Here is an 8,280-nt window from a genome sequence, read left to right on the forward strand (position 1 = left end):
TTTTTTACGTTCGTTTACTTTGATTCACGTACTGATGCATCAATCGACTCAAAATAAATGAGCTCCATTCTTTTTTAAGTTTTATTTTTTCATTTTCTCTTTTAAAATATTAATTGACCTCATTTTGCTCAATATTCATTTGTCAACACTCATCATCAGTTTGCTGTCGCGGCTTAAGAAGACAGAATGTGAAAGACACAGCAGATGAAATACAAAAGATTTGAACTGAAGCCTGGTCAACAGTTTGGAAGACTGCTATGCTCACAAGAATAGCACAAACACTCACATGAGGTTCAATCTTTCCAAGCACCATGGACAAGAACAATTGATATCCTCATTGTAATTGCCGCAGAAAGCAAAACAATTTTATTCTTGTCTAAGGCTCGTTGGTCTAGCGGTATGATTCTCGCTTTGGGTGCGAGAGGTCCCGGGTTCAAATCCCGGATGAACCCTTTTGCAGATCTTTTAACAAGCTCAGACAGGCAGATCTCTGGCCACTGGTTGCAAACAGCCACCTCTTGGGCGCAGGACGAGGTGGCTGAATGGTTTAGGCGATGGATATTCACTAGTTGGCTCAATATCGCACTTCATTTAGAAAACCTGCAAAAACTAAGAGCAAATCTGACTTCCACTAACAAGGACATTGATTCCAATGTAATACACTTGAAATGACACCCAGCTCCTAAACCTAGTGAATATCTCATGCTCTGCATTGGCTGGGAATTGAACCCTGGTCAACTGCTTGGAAGGCAGCTATGCTCACCACTATACCACCAATGCTATGTGAAGCTCTTAAGCAACATGGAGACATCGATTAATATCCTGACCGTCATTTTTGTGGAAAGTGAAAATTCTTTGACCAAACGGATCGTTGGTATAGTTGTACTATTATGGCTTAGGGTGCGAGAGGTCCCTGGTTAAAAAATCTATCATTTTAATCAGTACCTGTTACCTTCAGATTAGTCCCGTGACACTTGTGGAAAACGTAGGGCAAAACGGAGAACATTGTGACAAGTGGGGTCACATTAGTTTGTAGCCCAAAGATTTTGGATTCTACAAACAGATGTTTGCACATAGAGGGTTCCGACTTCAGACGAGTCCCCTGACACTTGTGGGGGACGTAGAGACAAATTGAGAACACCACCGTGTTCGTGAGGGTCTCCCCTTTCCAGGGAGTGGTCATACGATGTTGTAGGTCAAACGGTTCAGATGCTACAGATGTTTTTGTGAGAATACCGATTATTGGTATGTCTCATGGTTTGACAAACACCGCTCTAGCTCCACCACCATTTATTGCAGATGTGGAGTTGTAACATAAACAGTTACGGAGGCTTGAGACAGATACGACGCGTTTCAATCTCTCTAGTTGAAAACTGATCGATTTGAATGGGTATTTTTTACGTTCGTTTACTTTGATTCACGTACTGATGCATCAATCGACTCAAAATAAATGAGCTCCATTCTTTTTGAAGTTTTATTTTTTCATTTTCTCTTTTAAAATATTAATTGACCTCATTTTGCTCAATATTCATTTGTCAACACTCATCATCAGTTTGCTGTCGCGGCTTAAGAAGACAGAATGTGAAAGACACAGCAGATGAAATACAAAAGATTTGAACTGAAGCCTGGTCAACAGTTTGGAAGACTGCTATGCTCACAAGTATAGCACAAACACTCACATGAGGTTCAATCTTTCCAAGCACCATGGACAAGAACAATTGATATCCTCATTGTAATTGCCGCAGAAAGCAAAACAATTTTATTCTTGTCTAAGGCTCGTTGGTCTAGGGGTATGATTCTCGCTTTGGGTGCGAGAGGTCCCGGGTTCAAATCCCGGATGAACCCTTTTGCAGATCTTTTAACAAGCTCAGACAGGCAGATCTCTGGCCACTGGTTGCAAACAGCCACCTCTTGGGCGCAGGACGAGGTGGCTGAATGGTTTAGGCGATGGATATTCACTAGTTGGCTCAATATCGCACTTCATTTAGAAAACCTGCAAAAACTAAGAGCAAATCTGACTTCCACTAACAAGGACATTGATTCCAATGTAATACACTTGAAATGACACCCAGCTCCTAAACCTAGGTAATATCTCATGCTCTGCATTGGCTGGGAATCGAACCCTGGTCAACTGCTTGGAAGGCAGCTATGCTCACCACTATACCACCAATGCTATGTGAAGCTCTTAAGCAACATGGAGACATCGATTAATATCCTGACCGTCATTTTTGTGGAAAGTGAAAATTCTTTGACCAAACGGATCGTTGGTATAGTTGTACTATTATGGCTTAGGGTGCGAGAGGTCCCTGGTTAAAAAATCTATCATTTTAATCAGTACCTGTTACCTTCAGATTAGTCCCGTGACACTTGTGGAAAACGTAGGGCAAAACGGAGAACATTGTGACAAGTGGGGTCACATTAGTTTGTAGCCCAAAGATTTTGGATTCTACAAACAGATGTTTGCACATAGAGGGTTCCGACTTCAGACGAGTCCCCTGACACTTGTGGGGGACGTAGAGACAAATTGAGAACACCACCGTGTTCGTGAGGGTCTCCCCTTTCCAGGGAGTGGTCATACGATGTTGTAGGTCAAACGGTTCAGATGCTACATATGTTTTTGTGAGAATACCGATTATTGGTATGTCTCATGGTTTGACAAACACCGCTCTAGCTCCACCACCATTTATTGCAGATGTGGAGTTGTAACATAAACAGTTACGGAGGCTTGAGACAGATACGACGCGTTTCAATCTCTCTAGTTGAAAACTGATCGATTTGAATGGGTATTTTTTACGTTCGTTTACTTTGATTCACGTACTGATGCATCAATCGACTCAAAATAAATGAGCTCCATTGTTTTTTAACGTTCATCTTCCAGCATTCCTGAGGAAGGAGCCAAAGATGCCCTCATACCAGCAGGGGGAGGACATTGAAAACTACTTGCTGAGGTTTGAGCGAATGGCCAAGACGTGGCAGTGGCCGGAGGTAGAGTGGGCCTGCAGGCTTGTCCCATTGCTCACGGGCAAGGCCTTAGAGGCTTACACAGCAATGGATGAGGGGCTGTCCAACGTCTACAAGGGCTTGAAGGAAGCGCTGCTGGTGAAGTTCGACATCTCCTCGGAGACCTACCGTCAACGCTTTAGAGCTGCATCGACGCCATCGGGTGAGTCACCGACAGAGACGTACCACCGCCTCAAGGGTCTCTACCGATGATGGGTTCAACCAGAGGAGAAGACACAGGACGAGATCGGTGAGGTCATCATCCTCGAGCAACTTCTACAAGTTCTACCACACGACATTCGAACCTGGGTTCGAGAGCACGAGCCCAAGGACGGGCTTATGGCGGCCAAGCTTGCGCTGCAGTACCATAATGCACGTAAAGGGGGCCCACCACGACCTGCAGCACCCGCTCCAAGGAGTCTCCGAGACACAAGGGACATCAGAGATACCCGAGATGGTGGAGGTAACTCTGGGGGTTATGTGTCTGGGAGGAGGGAGGTAAGGGATTATGCAGTTCGCTCTGATGGGAGGGGTCTGACCTGTTTTTACTGCCGACAGCAGGGGCACAAGGCTTCAATGTGTCCGCTACGTAAATCCAAGCTCTCAGGTTACTGTTATGTGCCCAGAGAGGGGGATGGTGTTCAGAATAGACAGACTGGGGAAGGGTCAGTCTTGGTACCTGTAAAAGTGAATGGTAAAAGTCTTACTGCAATGATTGACACCGGCAGTTCCCTGTCGTTGATCAGAAAATGTAATGTACCTGTTAATGACATTGATTACGGTCACCAGACACTGATCCAATGTGTCCATGGTGACCAGTCACAGCAGCCCACAGCTGAACTCACAGTGGAGATTCAGGGTCAGAAATACCTCCTCAAAGTTGGGGTAATGGAGAAGCTACCTTTTGAGATGATTTTGGGGAGGGATGTGCCTGTACTCTCTGATCTGTTGGGAAGTGTGGGGGGTCAGCTATATGAGCAGTCAGTTTGCCAGTCTGATGTTCAGGTGTCATGTTCAGTTGTCACTCGTGCACAGGCCAAAGCTGGTTTACAACCTCTGCCTGACTTGTGTGATAGTCTGTGTGAGGGGGGAACCAAAGGGCCCAGAAAGTCACGCCGCCAGCGGCGTCTTGAGAAGTATGTGGGAACCCCTGTACCTGTTGCTGATGTGTCTGGGTTAGAAGTGCAATGGGAAGTTCCACAAAATTTTGCTACACTGCAGAAGTCTGATGCAACCTTGAAAGGTTTATTTGATAAGGCCTTAGCTGGGGACAGCCAATCTTCATGTGGGGGAATATACACAGTAGACAACCACATACTCTACCTTGGGTCAGAAGCAGATAGCAGGAAGTTAGTGGTGCCATCTACATGTAGACCACTTGTTCTCAACCTTGCACATACAGTTCCATGGGCAGGCCATCTAGGGCAACATAAGACCTATCTTAGGCTAGGCTCCCGTTTCTTTTGGCCCTCCATGTATACTGATGTACAAACATACTGCAAAACATGCCCCACGTGACAGAAAACCAGTGCTGTCCGTAGGTCTGACCGGGCTCCTCTATGTTCACTGCCAGTTATCTCTACCCCATTCAAGAGAATTGCAATGGACATTGTTGGACCCGTGGGAAAGAGTAGTGCAGGTTACCAGTATATATTGGTGATCTGTGACTATGCCACCCGGTTCCCAGAAGCCTTCCCACTCCGTTCCATAACCACTCCAAAAATAATCAGTGCTCTTGTTCAGCTCTTTTCTCGTGTAGGAATCCCAGATGAAATCCTGACGGACCAAGGCACAAACTTCACTTCACGACTGATGGTTCAACTCCACCGACAGCTGGGCATTAAAGGCTTGAGGACCACTCCCTACCATCCCCAAACGGATGGGCTTGTAGAGAGATTCAATCAAACGCTCAAGAATATGCTGAGGAAGTTTGTGGCTGACACTGGTAAAGACTGGGATAAGTGGTTACCCTTTCTGCTTTTTGCTTACAGGGAGGTGCCTCAGGCATCGACAGGTTTCTCACCATTCGAACTCCTCTATGGATGGCCAGTGCAGGGACCACTGGACCTGCTGAAGAAGTGCTGGGAAGGTTCCCCAGTAGCTACCTCAGGACAGGGGATTGTCCAGTACGTTCTCCAGATGCGAGACAGGCTGGAGCGGTACCGAGAGGAGGCTAGGGCAAACCACCAGAGGGGGACCGCAATGATGATACACAACCAGGACATCCCGTGGTCATTTTTATGGTGGGTTGCAACTTGCAGAATCCTTCCAAGGTTGAACCCACCAGATGGGGACTGTCATGACTCTCCTGACAGTGGAACATTATGACTGCTGAATATTTTTTGAAGGTAAGATGGACCCCTAAGCTCCACTCTACGTTTAATTCAAAATGCCTATTTCTTTCTAAATCAATTTTTTCAAGTATACATTCTTTCCATTGCAGGACAAGGATTGTCCTCACTTTCAAAAATTCCCAAATTGCTTCAACTTGCATTTCTGATTGACTGGCAAGTTTCACCATCCAATTATTTTAGATCTATAGGAGTGCAAGTTTCACCATCCAATTATTTCAGATCTACAGGAGTGCAAGTTTCACCATCCAATTATTTCAGATCTATAGGAGTGCTAGTTTCACCATGGGGTGAACTAGCCTAGGCAGCCGATAGCAGTGCTTCATTTTTGCTGGATCCTGCCAGCACAGGATCCAGCAGCACAGGATCCAGCAGCACAGGATCTTGTCAGCACAGGATCTTGTCAGCACAGGATCTTGTCAGCACAGGATCTTGTCAGCACAGGATCCAGCAGCACAGGATCCAGCAGCACAGGATCCAGCAGCACAGGATCCAGCAGCACAGGATCCAGCAGCACAGGATCCTGCCAGCACAGGATCCAGCACCTCTCAGTTTTGGACTGATTCGTTCCGGAAACCATTTGCCAGGATTTGCCTCTTGAGCATTGACCACAAGTTCTCAATGGGATTAAGGTCTGGGGAGTTTCCGTGCCATGGACCCAAAATATCGATGTTTTGTTCTCCGAGACACTTAGTTATCACTTATGCCTTATGGCAAGGTGCTCCATCATGCTGGAAAAGGCATTGTTCGTCACCAAACTGTTCCTGGATGGTTGGGAGAAGTTGCTCTCGGAGGATGTGTTGGTATCATTCTTTATTCATGGCTGTGTTCTTAGGAAAAATTGTGAGTGAGCCCACTCCCTTGGCTGAGAAACAACCCCACACATGAATGGTCTCAGGATGCTTTACTGTTGGCATGACACAGGACTGATGGTAGCGCTCACCTTGTCTTCTCCAGACAAGCTTTTTTCCGGATGCCCCAAACAATCGGAAAGGAGATTCATCAGAGAAAATGACTTTACCTCAGTTCTCAGCAGTCCAATCCCTGTACCTTTTGCAGAATATCAGTCTGTCCCTGATGTTTTTCCATGAGAGAAGTGGTTCTTTGCTGCCCTTCGCCTTCTTCACAACAATTGAACCGCTCTCCTTGAAGTTCCTGATGATCCGATAAATGGTTGATTTAGGTGCAATCTTACTGGCAACAATATCCTTGCCTGTGAAGCCCTTTTTGTGCAAAGCAATGATGACGGCACGTGTTTCCTTGCAGTTAACCCTAGTTGACAAAGGAAGAACAATGATTCCAAGCACCAGCCTCCTTTTGAAGCTTCCAGTCTGTTATTCAAACTCAATCAGCATGAGAGAGTGATCTCCAGCCTTGTCCTCGTCAACACTCACACCTGTGTTAACGAGAGCATCACTGACATGATGTCAGCTGGTCCTTTTGTGGCAGGGCTGAAATGCAGTGGAATTTTGGGGGGGGAATTCAGTTCATTTGCATGGCAAAGAGGGACTTTGCAATTAATTGCAATTCATCTGATCACTCTTCATAACATTCTAGAGTACATGCAAATTGCCATCATACAAACTGAGGCAGCAGACTTTATGAAAATGTATATTTATGTCATTCTCAAAAGTTTTGGCCACAACTTTATATAGACCAAGGAGTGGCCATTGCTGTGGTGGGAGAACTAGGAGATTCAGTTTCTATAATCTCCCTCTCTCTCTCTGCTCTGATAGAAACGAGCCTGCAACTCTTATCTCTCCAGCAGTTGCACTTAATCATTTATTTCCTTATAGAATCATAGCCCCGCAGGAAGGGTGCTTGAGTTGGTGCAGCACCCGATACATTAAAATACATTTGCCTAAGTGATAGATTACTTCTGTCTGTTCAGAAAGAAATGAAATCATTCAGATTACTACACCAGGAGTAGGCCTGTAATTTAGCCAGAGAGGATCAATAGCTTATTTAAAAAAATAGCTGTGGATTGTGTGTAGCCCAATCACAAGGCATGCCTACAAGTTGGGAACATGTGGCAAATCTGTCAGTGATGCAGCTACAACAGGGCTTTCGCAATATTTCAAATACAATTGCAGGTTGGAAAGCAAATGGATCCTGCTGAAAAGAGAAGATTATTCTGTCTGTAGGCTACCAAGTTATCAACTTCCAAATAGGCCTATTGAGCGAGCAGCATTGTTAAGGTAAGGGTTAAGGTTAGGGGTTAAGGTTTAGGGTAGGAATGTCCCAAGGAACCCAGACAGCACTGACCCTCTCACAACGGGATGGAATGCATAGTATAACCTAAGATGAACGACTCAAGCCGTTTACCATAGACCCCCCCCAAGGTCTCGGTCTGTGTAAGTGTTAGCACACAGGGATACCTCTGCGGGTCAGGGGCAATAAGCAGACCAGAGTGGCCCCGCCCCGATCAGAAAACATTGAGTCGGATGTCTCAGCTTCCTCTTCCGTCTCTGGTATAAGGAGCAGCAGTAATTCCACTGAGGAATAATAACTGGAAACTGCGTCCAAGATGCCTGACCATTGTTTTCAAGGTAATCTACTCACTTTCGCATGCCGATTTATGGAACGTCTATATCCAGGTTACATCTGGTTTACGGCTGAGAGTTTCCTTTTGTGAGGTGGAGACTTCGCAAACCGGAACTCCCAATTTCTAATAGGTATGGACCCAGAACTAAATCACGCAGCTGATCAAATAACGCAAGATTTTTGTTCTGGGTTAACCGAGATTTGTTTTCTGTTCACCCCTATAATGGTTAAATTGAGGATTCAGGATGCTAGAGCTGTCTTCTACACAAAGTTCTAAGGAAACAGAACTCAGATAGCCAGGCAGAGAAGAGGGTTGTATTTCGCAGATGTGGCCGGTTACATTCTGTATTACAAAACCCTTCAAAAAGTGAGACTCTCCACCTCA

The 8,280-nt window shown here is 45.5% G+C and overlaps 1 non-coding gene across 1 annotated transcript; it reads left to right on the plus strand.

Annotated features, from left to right (window-relative positions):
• The first annotated feature begins 380 nt into the window (after positions 1 to 380).
• On the plus strand, positions 381 to 452 carry trnap-ugg (transfer RNA proline (anticodon UGG)). Its single transcript has one exon. It is a non-coding gene; the product is annotated as a tRNA-Pro (tRNA).
• Positions 453 to 8,280: the final 7,828 nt, after the last annotated feature.

This window comes from Salmo salar, unplaced genomic scaffold (genome assembly GCF_965601325.2).
Source record: "Salmo salar unplaced genomic scaffold, fSalSal1 ptg000378l, whole genome shotgun sequence".
Taxonomy (NCBI): Eukaryota; Metazoa; Chordata; class Actinopteri; order Salmoniformes; family Salmonidae; genus Salmo; species Salmo salar.